Raw genomic sequence first — 9301 nt, 5'->3', positions numbered from 1 at the left:
CAATGAAAAGCTGTGGGCCCACATTAAATTGGTACATGTACTTAAAAGTATAAAGAATCTATTATTTAAAAAAAAGAATAAGATCAACACGTTAAATTTTGAGAAAATAGCGAGGAAAACATCGAACATGAGAATTGTTTTGTTCAGGTACTGTAAGTGCGCATGCACTGTACATTCAGAAACATACAAGCACAAGCATGAAAATTTAAGTCTAACACAAGTATAGGTATATAATAGCAGATAAGAGCAAGAGAGTACAGTGTTGTCAGCTTTATCGTGGCAGGGCCGTCATCTTTACACATGGTACCTCGGGAAAACTAATAAATTTTTTAATATCGATTTTCCCAATGACTTTTCCGCGTATTATTTTGTTCACACATGTGTATAATCAAAATGATTATAAAAAAATATTACAAAGAATAATTTGTATGACAAGTACCCCACAGGGGCCCCTCAGTAGATACGACACCAAACGCCCAAGCCTTCTTAAGCGGGGCAAAAATTTCTTTTGTTTAAAATTAATATTCGTGCATTTAATATGACATTATATATGTACAACAAATTCTTGTTGGAATCTTTATATGCGACAAAAAATTTTTTTTTTAATTTTGGCTACCGTAAAAGTAAAATAATCCACTATATCTTATTAAGATTTAGGAAAAGAATAGACATATAACTATTTTCATTATAAAATTGTAATTTTTAATTTCATTCTTTTTCTGTAATAACTTATAATTTAATTTTAAAACTCACCCGTGCTTAACTAATTTCTACTGATCTCAAAATAAATAAAAAGAATGTAGGTTTTGGTCACGTGAAAATTTTTGTTATAATACATTATAGAGAACAGAAAATAAATCAATTTATAAGTAGAAAATGAAAGTTGTAGCTTTACCTTTGAGATATGACTCATTATTTTCAGAATTATTACGATTATTGACTAAAATAAAGATTATTTAAAAAAAAGGATAGAAAATGTGTCTAATTACAAATATGAAGTATATGCAAAACTTATATATATTATATTTATTTACACTCAATTGAAATAAATTATTTATTATAAAAGTTGACTTTGTACTAGGCAAGGAATTGTCACCAGGGCAAGTGGATCCACTGAGCTTCTTGGTGCCACCAGATGCGAGTTTTATTTTGTCTACTGAGGCCACAGAAAACGTACGATGTTTTATTTACATATGTTTACGTAAGTTTTAAATACTAAGGAAAAATGTAGTTATATTTGGTATAAGCATTACACATTTTTCTATTTTCCAAATTCATGCAACACTTGGTTTATCAGTTCATCTAAAAAAAGTGGGTGATCCAAAGAGCTTATACATTACAAAGTATAATAACCAACTACGTTGCGCACGCCACGAAATAATTATAATTATATATTCCGTCCTAAAATGATACAATCGTTGCATCGGATTTACTTTAAATGGCTCATGATGTGTACTTATTCATCACCATATTTGAAAAGAAAAAGCGTCAATCAGATTTGATTTAAGGCTCGCGCAGATTGGATTTATAGCGCGTAAAATGCACACTTGCTCCTTTTCTTTCGCTCGAGCTCAACAACGCACGCGTGAAAAAGTTTCGCGCGAATCTGCGAAACGAATCTCCAGGAGCTCGACGGGAGAGGGTACGTATAAATAAAACGGGGGGGGGGGGGGTGAAACACGTGGTACCCCCTAATTTGACCCAGAATCACGTTCTTTCGCAATACTAGATTCAGATAAAGTATACTTTTTGAATTAGAGGGATAATTATGATAACGGTAGGCTGTGGACTGAGGATGGTCGCATCAACAATGGAGTTGAGGAGATAAAAACGACGGGCGAAAATTTGAAAAAAACTTGGTGATAATGTTATCCCTCGAACCGATGAGAGGGACGCTCCAATTTGCTTCTTTTACTCTCGCGTCTAATAATAAAGTGATATTATTAGACTCCTGTTCGATAAGGTCACTCATTATGGTGTATGAATTTCCATTTACTTTCACTCTTCACTTCCACTCTAGACACCCGAGGTAAAATTAAAGGCACGGCTTACGATTGTTTGTTCGATAAACGAAGGAATCGCGAAAATCAAGTCTCGTGGCTACTTGCATGGAAAATACATCGTTCACCTGGAACAAATCAACAACTACAAGTTAAAAATGCGACCTAAAAATACCAGTGACTATGGTTGAAAAGAATTTCATTAGGACGGAAAAACATTGAGGAAACAGCTGTTTTGGAGAATTGTTTTGCCTCAAATTTCGTCGCGGTAACTTATTAAAATGACCACTATTTACCACTTGAAAATGAAAAGTGTGAGTTGCCTTAAGGCTTAAGGCAATTCACACTTTGATCGAATCAAGTGCTTCCTCAAATTCAACGAAACACGTGAGTTAACGTCTCTTGATCCAGACGTGAATAAACCGTTCCTTCACCACCATTTGAAATACATACAAAAGAAACGACTACAAACAAATAGATCTCGACAAAACGTCATCATCCGATTGTCCAACGGGGGGGGGGGGGAGAAACTGCAGTGTATAGGTAACAATCAATAAATACTGCCAAGTCAAACCGTGCGATCGCAATGAGCACTGGGGGTTCCAAGAACCCATGGCAACTGCGGGTGTATTTGCATATCACGCGCCGGTAAGTATTATAAATCAAAGCCAAGCGCAGCAGCAGCCTCCGTGGCCATCCAGAGCCCGCGTTTGATCAACGCGCGTTGCTCAAGGACACGGAATCTCGCAGCAACGAAGCCAAGAGAGCGAGGGAGGGAGGGGGGGGGGGATATAGTCCCAATTAAGGAAGCCAAGTGGCGTCCCCCGAGCGCACGTATTAAACGTGAACCCCCCCGTTACTCTGTGGGTAGAGCCCAATAAAGCTCAGGTTCTCTCTCGGGGGATGAGAGACACGACATCAGCGAGAGGGAGCGTGTATGTATGTACATATAGGTGCACCCGGCACAAGGAGATGAGCTCTAAGAAGCCAGCCGGTCATCACCAGCATCGGATAGATATATACCGACAGGGGAGAAAAGAAGATGCAAGAGAAGAGGCAGGGGAAAGAGGGGGAGTATACGTACCCACCGTGTGGTCGAGAGAGAGACGGTGGTGGAGGACAGAGGCGTCTCGTTTTCTCGCGCGCTCGGCTTGTAGGCCTCTCCGTCATCTCACTCTTCGCTGTTACGTACCTATATCGTTCGTGGCTGCTGTCCAGATGAGAGAGAGAGAGAGCGCGAGATGGAAACAGAGAGAAAAAGAGATGGAGAGTGAGGCTGGTGGCAAATGATCTCGTGTGCTCGATCGGTTGCTGACGCTGCTGCTGCGCTCAGTCGTCCCTTATCCACGGCCGCGAAAGCTTACCGAGCCAGAGCTTTTTCCCGTGCATCTGCCACCGGCTCAGCTTGCGGTCGTACGCGTGTGGTCTTTCGTTCCGTAAAAAATACAAATCTACCTACGTCCAGTGTGGGTGGCTGATTTTGCATACCGATATATCGGAGTTCAATCGGACAGGCTCTTGAGACTTTTGGTTGTTTTTTTGTGTGGTGGCCAATACTTTTTCATTCAAGAATGTTCGTTTGTTTTAGTGCATTTTGGTGCGTGCTTTCATATAGAAACGAACGATTTTTCCTAAATGCCCTGTGGAAAAAGAATCATTGCGCTCAAGTTTGGAGCGATTAATCAAAAAACTTGCTAGTTGGAATTTGGCTGTTTTGATTAGTAATTTTTTTTTTTCTTTTTTCTCGAGTCACTACAGATTTTGGCACGCGTTCTACACACGTTGATGACGACGTGTTTATAAATAACGTTTCTCTGAGTGTTGTTTATCCACGAGATAAGACAATTTTTTTTTACGTACGTATTTTGACGATCTATTTCAGAGATATCGGTTATCTTCCCAAAACGGTTTATCGCAGACTGCTCAATCGAGATGTGTTTATACGTATCGTGATATCAGATTTTTCCCAATCAAAAAATTTTATTTCGTAAAATTTACAAAACGTTATGCAAAATACGTCAATAGTGAAGCATCAATAGAGATAAACAGTCTTGGGCAAGAAAAAAAAAAAAAAAAAAAAAAAAAAGAAGCAAGGAGCCACACCACGGGCAGTAGTGAGTACTTAGCGAGATCCATCGGCTGTATGTACACAGTCGTTCAACGGCTAATAATAGCACATTGGTGAAAAAGAGATGCGTTGACGGTGGCCGGAGACGCGTCCGAGCCGATCTCTACGTGGAGGTTTGCCAGTGCAGGAGTGCCAAGAAGAGGAGAACACAAAGGGTAAACGGCCTCGGGGCACTCGAGCACAGCCATGCACGTATTCTTCCCCAGTGGTGTCTGCGTGGCGCCCATGTGAGCCGAGGGTGCGCATTTCTATGAGTGCGCAGCTCGGTTCTTTCCAAACCCATGATGCGTTGAATTAAAATTGGAAAGACCGTTCAGTACAAACAAATACACTTTTTAAACAATTTAAAATCATTATTTACTTAAAATTAGAAGAAAAAAAATTAAATCTTTTTACTATTTCGACAAATAATTATATTTAATAACAGTTTTGTGGATAATGACAAAAAGTTCTTGTCATGTTTGTTCATAAAAAGTCTAAAGTTTTTAGAAAAATCAGTTTACGTTAGAAGCTTACATAAAGACCTCAGGTTTTTCTCTAAGAGCATAGTTGGAACATTGATAATCTCTGCAGACGAATACTTTAATTAGTAAACAGAAAAAATCTTTGTTTTATAAACACAAAAATATTATGACACAACAACGAAGATAAAGATACAAGGATAAAAATTAATAGCCAAAAAGTTTACCATAAAAATATATTAATACTAAACAATAAACACAACACACAAAAATAATGACAAAAAATAATTATTTAACAAAAAAATCATGACAACTTTTCAATGCACTTAGAAGATATATAAGCTTAATGTTCTAGGCTTCAAAAAAGTCTCCAAAGAAGCAGTTATTATTTTTAAAAATTTTTACCCATCACATCTGTTTGACAGAATACAAAGCTTGTTGTTAGAACAAAAGTATACATGTATACAATCAAATGAATGTGAAGAACATTTACCAAATTTGTCAATAAGTGTAGTACGTGTAAAAAGGTTGTCTATAGTGTTTCTGTAACTTATTTATATGTAAATATTACATTATGATTTATATTTTTTTTTATCATAAAAAAAGTTTTTTTACTTATTTTTTACAATAAGTTCCTTTTACTGGAAGACAAAATAATACTATAAATAAAATACACTACGCATCTATGTACTTCTCTGTATTTTCGAATACAGATAACACACTCCCACATAATGAAGACGTCAAATAATAATTAAAATAACATCCTAAGCCTAAAAACAGAATTTATTGAATGTAAAACTTTTAAACTCCCTGTAAAAAGAAATGCTTACGTTTAAAATAATATGAAATAATACAGTACCGATCTTCGTTAAGGTGATTACAAAAAGAAAATCTTAAAAATTTTCCGTGTTTGGATAAAACTCGGTCACAAACTTTGTACTTGGATTAATGAAAAAAAATGTGTGGACAAGAAGTAAAGTCCACGATAAGGGGCCGTCCATTAATTACGTAAACACATTTTTTCTTAATTTTGACCCCCCCCCACCCCCCCACGTAAACTACAATAATATTTTGAAACCCCCCCCACCCCTTATAATAAACATAATAAAGGTAAATATAATCAAAACTTGAATAAAAAAGTAAGAAAAATATTTAAATTAATGAGTTAATTTATTTATTCACTTCGTCAAGCATACAAATATAATAATCAGTTAACATTATTAATATTAACAAAATTATTAGAAAAATAATTTTTATCAAAAACATTTATAAATTTTGTTTCCTCGTTTTATATAACATAATATTAATTTGTTACGTAAATCACATAAATTCATGTATATATTTATATTCATAACAATAATAAATTATAATGTTATACATTTTTTCATAAAACTACGAAATTAAATGAACAAACTTAATTCTCGTCTGCCCAATCACACTTGAACCATTCTATTATGGATTGAATAAAAGGTAGATCTTCTTTTTCTTCATCTAAAAGTACAACGTCTTCATGATACTCCTTTACATCCATGTTGATAAGTTCCTCGACGGCAAACCATTCAGCATCTTCTGCGTCACCCTCATTAAGTATACATAACACTTCGTCTTTGCGACGTAGGCCAGTTAAGTCTTTTTGCGCGTCGCGCATCGACTGCCCGCTGGTATTAGGTGTGTCTGGCTGGTTGCTCTTACTCGGGCGCTCCGATACGGCTCCGAAATGGAGTCGGAGTGGTGAGAGAAAGATGTTCTCCCCTCATGCAGCTGCTCAACTGTAACGTTATCATACCCATCGTTCCGCTAAAGTTAACGATTGCGAATAATTTTTTTAATGCAAAATGGATATTTATTAGTAAAGTGTGCAAGTTTCAGAGTTCTACGCTTTTCACCGTTGCATAGAGATTTATAAAAAAAAAAAAACCTAACTTGGCTCTACATGATCGTATCAAGAAAAATTTTTTTTTAAATTCGTAAAAAAATAAGTACAATGCATTGCAGTTAGTTATATACGTACAATTATCAAAATACGTAAAAAAAATGTAAAAAACCGATAGAAAAAAAAAGTACTTTTTTCGGAGTCCGATTTCGGTATCAAAAATTAAAAAATTTTACTTACTACAAACATTGCATGATAGAATAAGTCTAGACGGAGAGATTAAGTTCTGAAAAATCGCTCCAGCATTATTTCCTGACGTCTATTGAAGTTTTTACGAAAGGTGTTTTTTTCGAAAAAATGCGATATTTCGAAAAGTTTTTAATATTTTTGGCTAAAAAAACAACTAAAGGTTTGTGAACCAAAAACTCATAATTTGACCGAATATCAACTTTAAAATCTCAAAAGAAAAAAAGTTATTAACAAATTAAAAAAAGACGATTTTCGATGGTTTTTTCAAGTTTCCTCAGCAACTACGCATTCAAATTATATCCAACGCGCGTCAATCGATAGGTTTTTTTTAAGATCTACAACTTTGTCATTTAACTTTTCAGCATTGGAGGTCAACTTTTTTTTCAAACGCGAAAAAAGTGATTTTCGGACTTTCACGAATTTTTTAGGGTTAACTCAGCCACGGAATAACCGAAAAAACAAAACGCTATGTTTCTTGAATCATTTTCTTCTACATCACCGTATTTTTTGTTTTCTGCTAACACTAATGTCAAATTTAACATTGAGCCTTCGTAGATTAATTGGCCTAACGGTTAACTATACGTGCTGGAGTTTTCTTGGCAACTCTTTTTACTCTTTGACCAGGATGAACTTCTTTTTTATGGCTTTGTACACTTTTTATACTCGCAAAGTATAAATGACAAAAAGGGCATATTCTGTCCAATAAACTTTCTGTAAGAGTTTGACAATGGTAGTCATAAGGTAAAATAGGATGGTTTGTACGATCTTCCCAAGATAAATTGATGCTCAATCTTTGAAAAAGACCGAGAAAAGAAGCACTTTTCGAATCTTTCAGTGGATCTGCTAGAGTGAAGCGCCCATTTTCTTGACGCTTGCATAGTAATGGCGGAGGAAAGAATCTGTCCTTTAAAATCATATTAATATCACTCCTGAAGTCAGAACAGCAATTCCTATCATCGCACTTCACAATCTGTAATATAAAGTTATTACTCATGGATTATAATTGAAATATTTCTTTCATTTTTATATGAAAAATAAACAAACCTGTAAAAAGTATTGCGATTCTCTCACATGTTTTTGGTGCCAGGAGTAGTTGACTTCAGGAGTAGATGGTAAAACTTCATCAGGATTTATATATTTTGCTAAGACTGGGTACTTATTAATCGTCATCTCACTCCAAATTTCTTCGAGAGTTTCGCCAGCTTTTGCAAAGTTTTTCAATTCAAGTTCTATATCTTCGCATTCTTTTTTTGCATTCAAATGATTTCCATAAAAATTATGAGGTTATATGACGCCACTGAGTGCTCGGCTTAACGGAGCCATGCGCCTTTCAACTCTGTTAAAGGCACTACGGCCGGGAGCATTGGTCGTAACAAATAGGGCATCAAGCCCATACTTTTTAAAATGCTGAATAGCAAAAGCTATTGTTTTGTGATACCTAAAACATAAAATTAGAAAAACATGTGTAATAATCATTTGAAATTATACCAATATCTAGTCATTTTTTATTAAATTTCAATGCCAAACAAGTTTCAATATCTAGTCAAAATAAGTTCAAATATAAAATGAAATGTACTTTAATTATTTGATGAAATGTAACTAATTAAATGTTCATATTTACCTCGGATTTTCATCTGGACCTCCGTCGACAGATATAATAAGAACTGGTTTAATTTCATTATTTATGCGACAAATCTCATCGAAATTACTTAGTTGAAATAAGTTATCTATGTCATTTGCATGAGTTGCTGCTGTCGAACTCGAGTGCTTACCACTTCTGATACAAATGTAAGTCGGACCACTGTAAGAAACAGCTTTAAGAGATCCATAGTTATCGGATTTGATGTTTAAACCAGCATACACTGACGGAATCAGAGTATGTTTATTTGCGACAACCCAATCGTGATCAGGCAATTTTATCCTGTACTCCACGTGCATAAGTCTTGGTGATCGTTTACTAGCTGCAGTAATTCCAATTTTCACTCTGGCTTTATCATCCTGTGATATGTAAGCAACTTGTTTTGGTCCCAACATAGAAGCCAAGGAATCTACCATTTTTATTGTTGCTGTACAAAATTTACCATCTGGGTGGTTTGTGTAAATCGTTTTGAGGTTTACAAAGGCGTACAGGCACGGTTTTTACATGCCGTTGGCCTTCTATTGAACTCGATCGTTTCGGAAGTAATCTGAGATATACTGCACTCTTGCTTATGTGGATATCTTTTTCATTCAATTTATTTGTTAAATCTTGTAAAGACGAGCAGCTCCTGATTTCTTCTGTTTGTCGTCGTTCATCAGCAGCACTGTTGATAATAGCAATATCGCAAATTGTTTGTAAAAGTTCTGGATAATCTGATTCTTTCCTAGCTAGGTCACCCGACTACAGCTTGTATATTTCCATCTTTATTACTTTCAGTTGATTCATTTAGGCTTGACAGTTTCTTTTTCTTTTCCTTTAGTCTAAATTTTTTTTGATACTCTGCCATTTTAACATTTCGATTCAATAACTTTTCACTTTTTTTTAGTTCTATTCTAGCCTTTTTTATATCTTTTTCCACCTCATCTCCAACCAAGTTTGAATCCTTCATCA

The 9301-nt window shown here is 35.4% G+C and overlaps 1 pseudogene; it reads right to left on the bottom strand.

Moving 5' to 3' along the window:
- Nucleotides 1-6003: 6003 nt before the first annotated feature.
- Nucleotides 6004-8649, bottom strand: LOC149374834 (uncharacterized; annotated as a pseudogene).
- Between the last annotated feature and the right edge of the window lie 652 nt (nt 8650-9301).

The sequence above is a fragment of the Copidosoma floridanum genome, unplaced genomic scaffold (assembly GCF_036245765.1).
Source record: "Copidosoma floridanum isolate Cflo_tuat_1 unplaced genomic scaffold, Cflo_Japanese_pri ptg000013l, whole genome shotgun sequence".
Lineage (NCBI taxonomy): Eukaryota > Metazoa > Arthropoda > Insecta > Hymenoptera > Encyrtidae > Copidosoma > Copidosoma floridanum.
The sequence above is the reverse complement of the archived record's forward strand: the minus strand, read 5'-3'. Positions and strand labels throughout refer to the sequence as shown.